The sequence below is a fragment of the Haemorhous mexicanus genome, chromosome 6 (assembly GCF_027477595.1).
Source record: "Haemorhous mexicanus isolate bHaeMex1 chromosome 6, bHaeMex1.pri, whole genome shotgun sequence".
Taxonomy (NCBI): domain Eukaryota; kingdom Metazoa; phylum Chordata; class Aves; order Passeriformes; family Fringillidae; genus Haemorhous; species Haemorhous mexicanus.
This window is the reverse complement of record NC_082346.1, coordinates 39,034,976-39,048,843: the sequence shown is the minus strand read 5'-3', so window position 1 is coordinate 39,048,843 and position 13,868 is coordinate 39,034,976. Positions and strand designations below refer to the sequence as shown.

Sequence of the window (13,868 nt, the reverse complement as noted above, 5' to 3'; positions counted from 1 at the left end):
ATTGATCCGATAATTCAAAATGTTTATCAACAAAAATGGGATAATGCAATAATTTTTTACTAAAAAATTATGAAAGAAATATTACATGTATAGCTTGAAGAAGTGGTTTATAGATAAAAAAGGATACTTTACATGTACTTAGATCAATTTTTACCTCTATGTTTTCTATCTATAAAATGACAATGCTTTCTAACTAACTGATATATTGAAAACAAATTCACTGAATCTTACCCTCTTAGAGAGTAAGTACTAAATAAGAAAGTCCATCCCCCTCAACCGGAGTGTATGAGGTTGGGATACTTAAGGCAGTACAGGACTGATCATGGGCTTTGCAGGGAAGAGTAAGTGAGGCACACCTAGAAACCAGCAGTATCACTGAATTTCTTGCTTGAAGTTTGCATTCTGAAATCTCTGATGTGTTTTGATAGGCTGCCTGCTATAGCTTGGTTTATGTCCTTGTTGCTGTGGTCTTGCTGTCTACTCAATTCTTTCATAACAGAGCCTCAGGAAAAGAACAAAACATTCAAATGAAAGCAAAAAATAAAGATGGTACAATGTACGCTGCCATCTCATTGTTCCCTCTGCCCCTATTGCTTCCTTCCAGCTTTTTGTCCAATGAATCTGCTAAGCAGAGACTAGCTTTCCTTTTATAGGCAGTGTTGGTGCATTTGGGGCTCCCTTCCCAGCTAACCCCCCATGCAGTTCTGTTACAAAATTATTAACAGATGGTGCTAAGAAGATATCATGGGAAATTCTGTCTGGAAAGGCAGTAAGAACAGAACAGCTGTATTAAAATGTGGCAAATTCAAAACGGATACAAATGTGTTCATCCTGTGAATCAAGTTTCTCTTTTTAATGCAGCATTATGGTTCAGAAAGGTTCAAAGTGAAATCAGACATTTATATGATTTGCAGCAATTATCCAGAATTGCCATTTAAATAAGAAGCTGTTCTGGAAGAAATGTAAAACCTTATGATTAGTGAGGATGGCAGCTTGCACAATCCTAAATTGTAGGCCAATAGTTACAAATACTCTGTCCTTATCTTCATTTTGTACAAAACATTGAATGTATAATCTGTAGGCTCAAACTATGCTATGAGAATCACATTTTTAACAGGTAAGTAACTTACAGTTTTGATAAGAGAGTAATGATTTTTTTTTTCCAGGTTAGCATAATATATACTTAATAATTATGAAACAAACAAGGATATTGAATTCCTGGCAACTGACATTCTCACAGTTGAAAACAACCATTTACACAAATGGCCTGGAAATATTAGCTAGTAGGAATCAAATGACATATTTATTCATTAATAATTAACAGTTATGACAGACACAGTATGACTCATGTTCAGAGTTCCTACTAGCAACATTTAAATAATATTGTCCTGATGCAAATGACTAATACAAAATCATTATGGTCTGTGTGCTTGAAAAAACATTGTAATTCTTCTTTGTTGGAGATCAAATCCTAAAAAGTGCTGAGTAATACCACTTTTCACAGACCTTACAGGAATTGTGGGTATTTAGTGTATCTCAAGAATTGATTCTTTGAGGCATAATACAAAGTCTGCATCTTTTAATTTACTTCCTGTCTCCAGAAAGATCTTCAGCAGCCTGGCAATTAATTATATTTAAAGAACTCTAAGGTTTCTAAGAGAGATAAGCTTGAAAATGTTTAGTGAAAAACAGACTTCAAACCAAACTCCATCTCATAGCATCTGTCATACAAAGCATATAAAAATTAATGTACATTTCAGTGGTTCTTAGGACCAGACAGAACTCTGAAATTTTTGTAAAAAGTGGATATTTATGTATTATTGGCCCATTTCTGATTTATTTGTGTATCCATCTTGGAATACTGATTTCTGCCATCCTCCACTCCAGGGATTGGCAGCTTGTTGAATGCTGTTCCCTTTGTACTGCTTTATTTATATCTACTATTGATTCACAATCCATTTACTGAAGGAAGCCATTTCTGAATAACACGCTGGACCTTACTGATAAAAAAATTGATTAAAATTACTTTTTCTAAGCCAAGTGCTTATTCCCTTCAACCATGAATATATGCTTTAAACAGATGACCTGACTCTGCTTTAAATAGTTTTTGTAATATGACTAGACAAAAACTCATATAATTATCCTGTTCTATATTTAGAGAATATCTATTAGAAGATGCTTAATATTCCCCACTTCCTTGAAATAACCTATAAAGTGAGGAGTTGTCCTTCTGCTGTTATGTCTCCAATTCAACTGCGAGGCAGGAATTTGCAATATCAGGTTTTTGTGACCTTGTTTGCAGTGCACACACCCAGTGTGTTGAAGCTGAGCATGTGTGGACTATGAACTGGGCTCATAAACACTCACTAATGAGTTCAGGGGCAATAGCCTGTTTTTAGTCAGCAGTATTCCTGCTTCCTTCCCATGCCCCTTCTGGAAATTCCCATGCTAGTCAGCAGTACTCCTACTTCCTTCCCATGCTGCTACACAGAGTATGCAACATATGAATTTACAACATACAAATATTAATCCAGAATTGGAAATTAATAAACAGCATGTAGCCCAGTAATACTTGCAACTGTATTACTACTGCTAGTGACACTCCACAGGCCTTGTCCCAAGTGTTCCAAGAGTTCAGAATGGAGGTTTATCACAGAAACTTTCCTCAGGCTTCTCAGAGCTTTGGTTTTATTTGATTTGGCTGTAACAATTTTTTTTCTAAGGACAGGAGGCTATGGCTAATTTGTTTTACTTTTATGTGTAACCACAGTTGTTATATAGATACTAATAATTAGTATTTATTCTGTGTAGAATTATATATGTAAGACTAACAGGGTGTTACAGGGTACAGAAATATAGGCCTATTAAACCAGCAGGAACTTTGAGAAGTGAAGACACCAACTGCAGTGTAAAGTAGAGGCGTGGGATAGTAAGAGATGGGGCACTTAAGATTAACAAAAAGAAAAATACGTAGCTGCAGGCCAGTAAAGAAAAGCAAGGAGTAAAACTTTATTAGAAAATGTATAAAAAGAACCCCAAGTGAGAGATATTTCCAAGAAGAACCCAAGAGAGAGATAAAAAAAGAGGAAAGAGAAGAAATAATAAACATGAACATTATACTCCTCCAGACACGGAACTCCAGATGCTGATGATCCACTATGCTCCTTCTACAAGGTGGAACCAAAAGGAGGTGAAAGGTGAAGCATGACACCAGGAAGAGGGGCGAGGGTAGGTACGAAATTGTGCATAACAATTTTTACTGCACTATTATTATTGAGACCTTCTATACAGTTTCTTTATTTTTGTTTCCTTTGTTTTTCTGCAATAATTATATTTGGACTGATAATCATTAATTTATTAAATTGCTACGGTTGCAATTAAAATAAATTTGGTGTGACTCTAAACATAGGGTGGATTTCTTTTTGCCTGTAACATGATTTTGCACATAACAGTTTCTGCAGACTGTTGCTTCCCCATGTTGAACTGGCAGCCACTTGATGGGCTGCTGGATATCAGCCAGCCTTTGTGATGCTTTTCACCAGGTCTTTTAAGGCATCTGTGATGCCTGATCTCATTTACCACAAAACCTCCACAAAAATTCTTCATTGTGACTCATTGCAACAACTGCTCTTTAGCTCCTCTTTGAGAACAAAGTTTCACGTTTACTTGGATTTAAAAGCATGATCTGCTGAAACACAGTCTCACCTCTGGTATAAAAACAGCTTATTGGGAGAAGGAGGGATGGCTCTTTTAAGCTTCCATTATTTTTTGCTTTTAGTATCTGTTCCTGTCTTCCATATGGACTCCTTCAAATACATTGTTTCTCTTTGGAAGCTGGAGTAGCAGTATGCCACAGAGGGCTAGAGTGGTCTCCACAAATGCACAGGCATTCATTATCTGAGGTCTGCCACCAAACTCTGTTGTGACTGACTTAATTTCTTAAATTCTTTGTATCTCAATTATCATCTAATGAATGACTATCTATTTTTGTTTTCTGTGTCTTGATCCTTAAGATCATACATGGAAGAAAACAATGAGAAAACATGACTGTCTAATGTATTGCACAGCACAGTGGAACAGGACTGGGTTGTCTGGCAGATCCACCAGCTGCTTTATTCTAAACATCAGAGTCACAGTTGCTGGACAAGAACAGAAGCAGAGCATCCTCCTTAATTTTTTTCTTGGGGAAACGGCACCCAAAACTTGATGAATTTGGTACTTCTTATTTATTTTTTCTTCATTTCTTGAAGCTTCTTGAAAGCAACTCAGAACTTGGGAATCCCTCTGAGATTCCCAAAAGATTCTTTTACCAGAAGTGCCATGGAATTACAGCTGAAAAGTAAATGGTGTATGTGGACAGGAGAAAGAAACAGCAGTTAGAATAGTCCAAATACTATGAATGTATTGCACATTTTCTATTTAAACCAATGCTGTCTTCTAGTTCAATTACTGCCAGTGTGTGGCTTTGAGCAAAGCAATTTTCTGCTCCACTTTTTCCATCTGTGATCTGAAAGAAAGAGTCAAAAGGGGGGGAAAGAGGTATAAAACCACTGGGTTTTCCCCCTTTCATTAAAAGTAAAACATCATTTCTGATCCTCTTTTTCCATTAGAAGGCAGTATGCTTTTACCTCTTTTCACCTTTGTTGGAGCTACAGGAAGTTGCCTTTCACTGCCTCCTACTTTAGCCTCTGCCTCACAAATGTGACTTAAGGTAATGTTCAGAGAGCACTTTGAGTACCTCAATGCACAGTGTGGTTTCAGTACAAATAACACCTCATAGTATTTCTAAAACAGGAGTGATCCAGACAGCATGGGAGAGAAAATAAATGGCATTCCTGTCTAACTGTTCTAGTTCATATATATCTCATTACTCTGAATTTAACATTGCTTTCCATTCACCTTAATTATATTTACTGGTGTAAGTGCCATAATAGATGCCCTATTACATCACTGTGTGTTAAAAATGTGCAAGAAAGGAGCTTAATGCTACTTAGATGTGTTCCATTAGAAAAGAGACTGGCAATGAAAGTTTTGGATTAATGTTGAATGTAAGAGGTTTTTGGGAGGCCTTAGTACTTAGCTGACAATCCATCCCTAGATCTAACTTTCCTATTTCCCCCTTCCATTTTGGTACTTCTATCTAATATTATCTAGGCCTGCATAATACTTTTATTTGCATTTTAGGATTTAAAATAACAGCAGAACTGTGTAATTGCTTGGCAAGAATTCAGGCCTTACATTTTGTGATAGTACAAAAAGGAACTGTGTTGGGAATAAAAAGAAGCCTAAGCAGTATTGTAGCATGAAAATATACATTATTTTTGATATTCAATTTGTAAAAAAAGCAATATTGGTACCTAAAGCATTGCAAAAGCTAGGACAGGCCAAAATTTATTGGGTTCTAGATGTCTCCAGAAAGTAAAACTAAATTGTTAATCTTATAATTAATACAAAGATATCCCTTCTTAATGATTTTAAAATATAATACAATTTGGTTTTGTTTGCTATGTAATTATTTGGCGATGTAACATTTGATTCAAATCAGGCCCCTAGTCCTGTGATTCTTACTCATGCATGGACAGTCCCACTGAATTCAAAGGCATACATTCTTTTTTCTTCCTCTAGAGTCACTGAGGATTATAAAGCTGAAAGAATGAAAATATTTAGCTCAGAGGCATATGTGACTGTATAGATATTCTACTATGTCTGGAATTTGTATGGCAGAACTGACTCATGCTCTAAATCAGTCAACCCACTTTACCAAAATAGACTAATGAGAAGACTGATCAGTAGGTTTGAGCATTTCAATTATTTGCCAGTTGCTTATTTTCTTAAGTAACTTGTTATTGAAGCACAGTCAGGACTAATGGGGAAAGGGAAAATTGAATTAATACTTGGTGAATACATCTGTCCTATTTTTTCTGTTTTAGAACAAATTACAATAAATTTGCACAACATTTTTTTAAAATTTCAGATTGAAAATGGGAAAAATAAAAATAGCATGCATAACTGCTAAAGTAGATGCTAATTTGAATCAGTGCATGGTTAACAGTCTGTTGACAAATTTAGAGAAAAATAATAGTAAAACTCAAGGTTAGCTATAAATCCAATAAAGACAGACTCTTATCATTATGTAAGCACTGCTGGCACAAAGCAACCCTAAAGCTGATGTACCCAGAGATAGAAGGAGCATCCTGCATCAGTATGCCTTGTTATTCCAATTGATTCATATCAGTTTAGCATTAACAAAGCATTACTTAGATCTGATATCATGTGTCCTGGGGAGCTGGGTAAGATAATTCTTGGGAAAAACTTAGCATGTCTTTCCTTCTTAATGAATGATGTTTTGTCTTCCCCTGTGTTCACGTAACACTCAGCATTATGAGATACTAATTTTGAGTGGGTGTCTGCCTGCAACTGTAACAGAGTGAATAATAGGTATAATGATAATAACAGCAATAATATTCCAAAAATTATTCTAGTTTGGGGTTGTTTATTTGTTTCTGAGTTAAACATGATCAATCCTTTACAAATATTGACAGGAGTTTCTGGTACCTCAGGACTGTCAGAGAGCCCTTGTTTTTCTGGAATTCCTCAGGGGAAAAGTCATCACGTAACAGTCTTTGAATATAAATTGTTCAGCTGACCTTTCTCACAAGTGAATTGCAAATCACTGTATTAGTAACAGCAATTCAGCTCCTGATCAAAATGAAGTTAACTTATCAGCTAATTCTTTCCTGGGAATGTATGTGCTTTTTGAAAACAGGTTAACACCTTTACATCAGTACGAGTTTGTGGAGTTGATTTCTGTGAAACATAATACGTAAATAATTTCCTGCTTCAGGTGTGAGGCATATTCTTCATTACCACATCCATTGCCAGAATTTTCTTTAAAAGGTCATTGTATCAGTGCTCATGTTTTTTATCACAGTTTAGTAAAAATGAAACCAGTGTCCATATATGGTAAAGCAGCCTGGCGCTCGTGGCATCTACAGCACAATGTAATCAGGCAGCCCTGCATGTGCTCTTTGAAATATTTCTCAGCAGTATCATCTGCATAACTGAGTACAGATGTTCACAGAGGATCCCTTGCATGTAAACTTTACATATTGAACCTATGTTAAGTCGAATGTACAAGCTTATGCAAGGTTTAGACACAATTCCTGCTCCTATGGTTTTGTGTCCCGAGCATTATTCCCTCAGCACAACAGTTCCCTCTCTACAGCTGCCTGGAGAGAGGCTGGAGCCAGGTGAGGTTCAGCCTCCTCTCCCCAGCAACCAGTGATAGCACAAGAGGACACAGCCTCAAGCTGTGCCAGGGGAGGTTCAGGTTAGACACCAGGAAGAATTTCTTCATGGAAAGGGTCATTAAACATAGGAATGGACTGCTCAAGGAGGAGGTTGGGTCACCATCACTGGAGGAGTTCAAGAAATGTCTGGACAAGGTACTTAGTGGTATGGTTTAGTTGACATTGTGGTGATCAGTCAAAGGTTGGACTCAATCTTACAGGTCTTTTCTAGTCTTAATTATTCTGAGATTCTGTTTGCACGAGTTAAAAGAAGATAGTCCCAGAAAACACAGGCTTGTGGAGAGAATTCTGGGTCATTGGATTCCAAACATGGCTGGGCATCAGCTGGAAAACTACAATAAGATAATTGTTTGTTTATTTTAAAACTAAAAAGTGGCTAAGAGACATACTTTCCTCTTGTTAGGAGAGAACTTAAACTGATCACAGATTACATTATAGAAAATCCCTCCAATGGATATTTTCTCATGACCAGTGAGTTCGCTAATGAAAATTTGTAAGAATGGAAGTAATTCCCAGTGACAAAGCAACGTTCTCCAGCTGGACCACCTATGCAGTAGGAGAAACGAGGTGAAATTCCCGGAGGAGTTTCAGCCAACCTTCTCTGAAAGACACAGAATTACTTCTTGACTTGGGATTCCGTATCGATTTGGGATCACAGCTTACACTGATGAAACCCAGGAATAACAACTTTTGCAAACGTTGGTTTCGAAGAATGCTTAATATAAAGGGTGTGTTCCTGTAACTGTCCTGTGCAGTGCCCAGGGGCCCTCCCAGGGAAGTACGGACGTGGATGCCTGAGGGGCGGGGTGGAAATCAGAAGCCATGGCAGACACTGATCACAGCCAGGTACAAATCCCAGCAGTGCCAGCTGAGCTACCTTCACAAAGCTTTACCAAGAGGGATCTTTGTTGCTGTTTTTGGTGGGGCAGCACAGACCGCGAGCCCCCGGCTGCGCCCCCCTAGCGCAGAGCCGCTCATCGCCCCGGAGGCTGCGGAGCCTCGGAGCGCCCCGGGGCGGTGGCTCTGTCCCCTCCGGCACTGCGGAGCCTCGGAGCGCCCCGGGGCGGTGGCTCTGTCCCCTCCGGCCCTGCGGAGCCTCGGAGCGCCCTGGGGCGGTGGCTCTGTCTCCTCCGGCCCTGCGGAGCCTCGGATTGCCCCAGGGCGGTGGCTCTGTCTCCTCCGGCACCGCGACACCTCGCCCCGGGCCGCGCGCTCCCTGGGCCGCTCCCGCCCTCCTCCCGGCCGCCGCGGGCGCTCGATGGCTCCGGGCCCGATTGCACAGTCCTGAGCACCGGAGTCGCTCTCATACTCCTCCTCCTCCCTTTCCTCCCCCCTCCCCGCCAGCGGGAGGCGGCAGCGGCGGCAGCTCGGGCGCAGGACCCGCCGCCCCCCCGCGCTGGAGGAGGGCGGGCGGGCGGACGGGGCTGAGCCTGCAGAGCGGCGCGGGAGCGCTGTGGCCGGCAGGTACCGCGGGCTGAGGGAGGCCAGGGGCAGCAGGGGCTGTGTGAAGGTGCGGCAGGGGCTGTGTGAAGGGGCAGCAGGGCCGAGCGCAGCTGGGAGTCCTGCGGGGCTGTGCTTGCCCGAGGCCTGCGCCCGAAAAGTGCTGGATCACCCCCGGAGCCACCGAGTGGGTCGGTGGGTGTCACACGCACAGCCAGCTCTAAAGCCGGCGCCGGGCGGCTCCCGGGCTCCTGTAGCCCAGCCCCAGCCCGTGCTGTCGCGTCCCGTTCCCCGGGGCTGCGGGGCAGCTCTCAGCCCGAGAGGGAAGGGAAGGAAGGGGGCGGCCAGCCGGCGCCGCCCGGGTGTCACGGGGAGCGGCGGCGGAGCGGCCGTGCCGCCGGGCCCGGGGTGGGCGAGCGGGGCCGTTTGCCCTGTGCGGGGCCGTACGGATCCTGAGGCTCCGGCAGGGGTTTGGCATTCGCTTGCACCGAGGTTCAATTATTTTGGGGTCTGGTTTTATATTTTCTTATCAACCTTGGTAATTAAGAATATTTGGGGAGGGGTAGCAGTATTGGACATTCTCATATCTGGAAATGTTACTGTAAGCTTTTGCAGTTTGAATTCCTGGTTGTCTGCATAGGACAGCGACTAAGTTTACACCATATAACTGGTAAAAACTTTGCCCAGGGATGTAAAATGTGTAAAGTTGTATTCGTGTTGGCATTTTTGAATGTGGGAAAGAGTAATAGATGTACTTTTAGTTAAGTGTAAAGTTTATTGAGATATGGGTGGAAGGATGATAGAAGCCGAAGAAGGCAAATGAAATTTGAGTCCAGCTCTGTGTTTCTATAAGTGAAATTTGATATCTTTTGGATTTTGGATTCATTAATTGTATTGATTCATTGAGTTTGGCGTTTAATTTAGTAGGATAGGTGTTTGCAGTTGTGACAATGAACTGTAAGTTTATTTTAGTCTCACATGCCAGAAATATTTTCCCTGTTTTCAGAAATAGTCAAGCTATTTTGTATGCTTTAGTGTTTTGCTACAGGATATGTAATAGTCTCAATCCATGTATGAAGTAACAATTGAGATACAGAAGAGAGATAGATTATTTCTGGTTGTGTGATGAATGGAGCTTGGGTTTCTTTTCCTGATGGTTTGACACAATTAAAAGGAGGTAGGGGGAGAGGAAGCCAGTTTACTGTTACACTAAATCTAGCCATACATTGAAAACTTGTGCTTGATTACTGAACATAGGATTGTTTTTGTAGTCAGTAAAATATCTGACTTACTGACTAGTTCATAATGATGTATGCCAACACATCAAAAACTTTATTAATCAATGCAGGATGATATTCTGTTTTAAGACTCAGAACACCCTAATGAGGCAGGAGATTAGAAACACTTTCTCACAAAAACATTTTCAGATTACAGGATGTTTGTTTTATTCAGCTTTTACCTGTATTTACTGGGTTCAGGTGGCACAATCTTTAAAAAGACACACAGTATATCTACATCTACACTGTAGACTATAAAGGCTTTAAACCTCTAGGCAGTTACATTTTTGAGCTGTTTTGGAGTTTTCTTTGGGGAAGAGCCATATAAAATACCACGAGAATGAACCACTGCAGTGAGGTATGTCAGTGATTTGTGCCCGGATAGTGATCTCTGATCTGCCAAACAAGTCTCCTGCAGAGTTTGCATCTGTGAGGGCTTCTGCTGCTGCTGCTAAATTTCTGTGTCGGTGTTTCAGTGCAGTTGAAGTCTAATTATAGTAAAAGCTATAGTGATTTTCAGGAAAAATAAGTATATTTTTCTGGGTTTTTTGTATAGATTTAACAAAAATTCCCCATGGTGTAACTTAATGCTAAGCTAGAATGGATTCAGCGTTTACCTTAACAGAAGATTTGGTGGCTAAAATCATCCTGCTTTTTGGATAATCCATATGCATATACATCGCCTACTATAAGTCAGTTTAACATTTTAACAAATAATTTCATTTCCTGAAACTTCTGTCATTGTGACAGAAAAAAACCCAAGCAAACAACACACTCCACCCTGTCAGCATAATTAGTTTGGTATATTTTGTCTGTATTAAATAAACAATATTGTCTACAACATTCTCAGGACTAAAGCTATGTTCAGACATATACTGAGATTGTTATATATGATTGTTAGGAAGTGGATGTTTATACTGTGGTTTTCATGCACTTGCTTTGCTATCACACCAGGTTTCAAATCTACAAAGAAATAAAGACAAAGCATTCTGTGCATTTTTATTCAGTCTGAAGCTAGTTATTGCTTTTTGAAGTTTACTTAGTCCAGTTTTGGGGAGAAAGAAAATGTTTTAAACTCACTTTGTCAGTATCAGATATGATACTCTTTTTCTGACTATTAGAAGCATTGGTTAATTATTTGTATGCAATTTGCCTGTTTGACTGTAAACAAAATAATGTTCTGAGGTCCCTGTAAAGGAGCCAAGTTTATCTCTTGACTGTAACTTTCAGAAATGAACCTAAATAATATTCAAGAGTTTTGAGGGCCTGGGAGTTCAGTGTGCCAGTAGTGCCTGCTGTGGAGCTCAGGAAATAGTTGTTTATATTTCTCAGTAAGTGAATGTTGCTGTTTCTTGGTTTCCTGGAATAATTCTTCTCACATGGAGATAAAGATTAAAGTGATAATAAGAAATGAGAAAGCAAAGTGTATGTGCTTTTTAACACTATGAATTGTTTTTTAAAAATGTCTTTAATATTTTGCATTGCTAAAACAGCTATTGCATTTTCAAGCACTTTGTCCAGGGTATTTTTCTCTAATTGTGTCAAGCTTTATCCTCAAAACTTCACAGAAATCATTCAGCATTCCTAGAAGACATTGTCTTGTCGTTTCTTTCACACTTCAGCAAATGTATATTGTGTTGTAGTTCTTATCAATGTCACTGTTATGTGTGAGGATTGTGGGTGGTCACATTCTTTGAGTGAATATTTCTAAAACTGGGAAGCCCAGAGCAAGAATTCTGTTGGATTTCACATGGGTCTTTGTTTCCTTTAAGCTTTATTGCTTTTTCAGATACAGGGTAATTCCTCCAAAACTTGGAAATCAATAACATTTGATAAGTATTTTGGTAGGAAAACCAGTAATTTTTAACTGTTCCTGTGGGAGTAGACATGTGCTTTGTGTGGGCATCATGATTCACAAAACATCAAAATACAAAGTCTTTGTTTTGCAACACAAATGGAAGTAGCTGAGACATTAACAAGAATTCTGTTTGGGCTGTATGATATTTGTTCTTTAGTACAGCCTGAAACGCTGTGGGAACACTGCAAGACCTACATATGTGGAGCATCCAATATATGGAGATGCACTTAGATTGCATCTTTAACAAGTCTCTGCAAAAATGCTACCAAATTTTCAGTGAGACAATAGACACATAGCATTCCTGTGGCAAATTTCTTCATCTGGAGCAATGTTAAGAGGAAAGACTGAAAAAGTATCTTGTTGCAATGTCTGGTTTCAGAGTCATGTTTCTAAATAGAATGATTGCATACAAAAATATAATGTAAGGGGAAGTTGTCCTAGTCTGAATTCTTCAGCAATAGCTAGAGGAAGTGGTTCGCTATCATCTGTTATTTTTTGTTGCTCATAGTCAGATTCTTAATTGCTTTTTGCTGTTGGGGATAAGCATGTGATGCAAATGTGTGCATGTTTTTATTTAAAAAGGAAGATGTGTGAGTGAAACTAAGTCCCACTGTAGCATAGAATATACGATAAAACATTGGAGTGCTCAACTGTGAGATTTATTTGCTGTGTTTTTCACATGCTAATGCACTCAGAATTTGATATCAAGAGTTATAGTTCTGCTTGATTTAAAGGCCTTAAAATTTTGAACCTACTCTCCTGTGGCCTGGAATTCTTTTCCATGTGCTCTGAGTTGTGGTCTTGTGATGACTTTCTCTTGTGGCTTGTTCTTGCAAACTGCTTGCTGTCAGACGTCACTGTTGGTCCCATTTTCTCTGTGCTTGGCTTCAAATTTCTCTACTGCTGCCCAATGTAACATAACACTACAAAATACCTGGCATTTTTGTGGCTCTGTATTAATTTTGGATGAAAAGCATTTGTCAGCTTGATGCCGAGGGTAATTTGGCTCAAATTGATGAGACCAATCGGTGAGAAATACGGGTATGTGTGTGTATGCATTGAAAGACTGCGCTCTGGTTTCATAAGTTGTTCTTAAACTTCTTCATGAAGTATTTAATCAGTCAAGCACTCCAGTGTTTCTGCTAAAGAAACATAGTCTTCAGGGAAGTTAAATTTCTCTTTGTCTCTTCCTCTCCTCTCTTCTTGTCTTGGTGCTGAAATTTCCTACATTTTCTTGTATGTTTCTTTGAAAATACATATAAGGAAGCAGTAAAAAAGTGCATGAAATTCCCAGCTTTTTTTTCTTTTTTTTTTTTTGGTTGAATGAAAGGTTGAGAGTGATAACACTACTGAACATAAAATATGTAGAGAGGGGTCCCTGTTATTTTGAGAGCAGCAGTTACCTGCTCTTGCTTCATGTAGCTCTGCGGAGCAAAAATTTAAAGCTTGTGTATATAGAAAGAAAGGAACAAGTTGGTTGAATAGTGGGGATCCTGCCACACAAAGGACGTGACAGTACTGATTCACTTACACTAATGCTTTTATTTATTTTTGCCTTCTCTAACTGAAGATTTTGAGGCAGACTTTGCCTCTGTGAGTTAGTTGGTAATAGTTTGTAGAAGTCAGTAAGTAAACAAAGGCTGCTCTGTCTTCCCAATAATTATAAACATATTTATGTGTTGAGTATTCCCACTCCTATATATTTCCAGTGTCTAAACTCCCAATTCATTTGAGCTGAAATTTTAGTTCATTTTTATTCCTTATGAAATTACTGAGATTTTGTAGTTGTTGTTTATTTAAATCAGATTATTTGTGTGTGCTATAAATTTCCTGGGCCGTCATGTCTCCCATTTGAAGTTGCTGGAGTTTGAACCTGCACTTTTTGCCTTCTCCAGACCTGGGTGCCTCTTTATTTTTGCCTACTAGCATAAACAGTGCACTGTGACTATTGGATTTTGGTCTGTGTTTCATTCATTAGTAGCT

At 39.5% G+C, this 13,868-nt stretch overlaps 1 protein-coding gene across 7 annotated transcripts in view; it reads left to right on the top strand.

Moving 5' to 3' along the window:
• Nucleotides 1-8,095: 8,095 nt before the first annotated feature.
• HEATR5A (HEAT repeat containing 5A) overlaps nucleotides 8,096-13,868 on the top strand; it is a 65,792-nt gene continuing 60,019 nt past the window's right edge. For 6 of the 7 annotated variants that reach the window (XM_059849877.1, XM_059849876.1, XM_059849875.1 and 3 more), the window contains exon 1: nucleotides 8,628-8,774. The gene's annotated coding sequence lies outside the window, so the exon portion shown is untranslated. Of the gene's footprint in view, nucleotides 8,157-8,627; nucleotides 8,775-13,868 lie in introns of those variants that run through there. The other variant, XM_059849872.1, reaches the window with a different exon arrangement.